We start from the raw sequence: 1,813 nt of genomic DNA, 5'->3' as shown, positions 1-1,813 counted from the left end.
CGCCCACGAAGGACTTGCCTCACTCGAGTAGATCTTCACGAAGTAGGCGATCTCATTGCCCTTACAAACTCCTTGGTTCAACTCCACAATCTTGACGGAGGCTCCCAAGTGACACCTAGCCAATCTAGGAGACACCACTCTCCAAGAGGTAACAAATGGTGTGTTGATGATGAACTCCTTGCTCTTGTGCTTTAAATGATAGTCTCCCCAACACTCAACTCTCTCTCATAGGATTGGATTTGGTGGAAAGATGATTTGAGTGGAAAGCAACTTGGGGAAGGCTAGAGATCAAGATTTATGTGGTTGGAATGGAATATCTTGACCTCAACACAAGTGTAGGTGGTTCTCTCTTAGAAAATGTATGTTGGAACTGTAGGCATGTTCTGATGGCTCTCTCTCCATGAATGAAGAGTGGGTGGAGGGGTATATATAGCCTCCACACAAAATCTAACCATTACACACAATTTACCAAACTCGGTGGGACCGAATCGTGAAACTCGGTCAGACCGATTTAGTTCATATGTGACCGTTAGGCATTTCGGTGGGACCGACACGTCAACTCGGTGAGACCGATTTCGTTAGGTTTAGGGCATAACGTAATCTCGGTGAGACCGATTACACGAACTCGGTGAGACCGATTTTGGTAATAGACAAACAGAGAGTTGGTCAGGCAAACTCGGTGGGACCGATTCGCTCATCTCGGTTGGACCGAAACGTTACGAAAGGGAAACAGAGAGTTTGCATTGCAATCTCGGTGGGACCGATCGCTCATCTCGGTTTGACCGAAACGTTACGAAGGGAAACAAAGAGATTACAACCCCATCTCGGTGAGACCGAGATCCCTATTGGTGAGACCGAAAAGACTAGGGTTTCTCGCAGTGGCTATGTCAACTGAACTCGGTGGCGCCGGATAGAAAGTTTTGATGGGGCCGAGTTTGACTTTTGGTTTGGGACATATGTGGATGTGAGAAGGTAGTTGAGGGTTTTTGGAGCATATCACTAAGCACTTTGAGCAAGAAACTCATTAAGCAACACCTCACCCCCTCTTGATAGTATTGGCTTTTCCTATGGACTCAATGTGATCTTGGATCACTTAAAATGAAAAATGTAGAGTCCTGAGCTTTGAGCTTGAGCCAATCCTTTGTCCTTAGCATTTTGAGGGGTCCACTTTTCTCATCCATGCCATGCCAATCATTGAGCTTTCCTGAAATGTTTATCTTGAAATAGCATTAGCTCAATGAGCTGTATGTTGTTAGGAATTACCAAAACCACCCAGGTATAGTTGCACTTTCAATCTCCCCCTTTTTGGTAATTGATGACAACATATAGATCAAAGCTTCGACAAATGATAATAAGATTGAAAAAAACGTCGCTTTGAGAAGTATGTGATAAGCAAGAGCTCCCCCTAAATTTGTGCATTATTTAAAATTTGCTTTTGAATGCAAATGCACAATCGATTAGGATCATGGGTTACTCTTCCATGCCACATACATCTTGGTGGAGCGCTCAAAATGATAGAAGTTAAAAGCATGCACTCATCACCAAGCAAGTGAATGATCATATAAGGATATAAGAGATAATATCATCCAACAAGCATTAAGGGTAGCATATGATCAAACACATGATCAAACAAGTATCTCACAAGCACATAAAGTATCTCACACAAGCACACAATCAAGAAGTTCAACCAAAAAAGCAAGAGAGATAAAAAGCAACACTCTCTCTCAAAGCCTATGGTCTATACATTTGTAACATCCCAAATTTTCAATTTGGAATGTTATACATAGATCATCATTGCATATCATAATTTTAT

This window comes from Aegilops tauschii, chromosome 4 (assembly GCF_002575655.3).
Source record: "Aegilops tauschii subsp. strangulata cultivar AL8/78 chromosome 4, Aet v6.0, whole genome shotgun sequence".
Lineage (NCBI taxonomy): Eukaryota > Viridiplantae > Streptophyta > Magnoliopsida > Poales > Poaceae > Aegilops > Aegilops tauschii.
Note: the sequence above shows the minus strand (reverse complement) of the source record.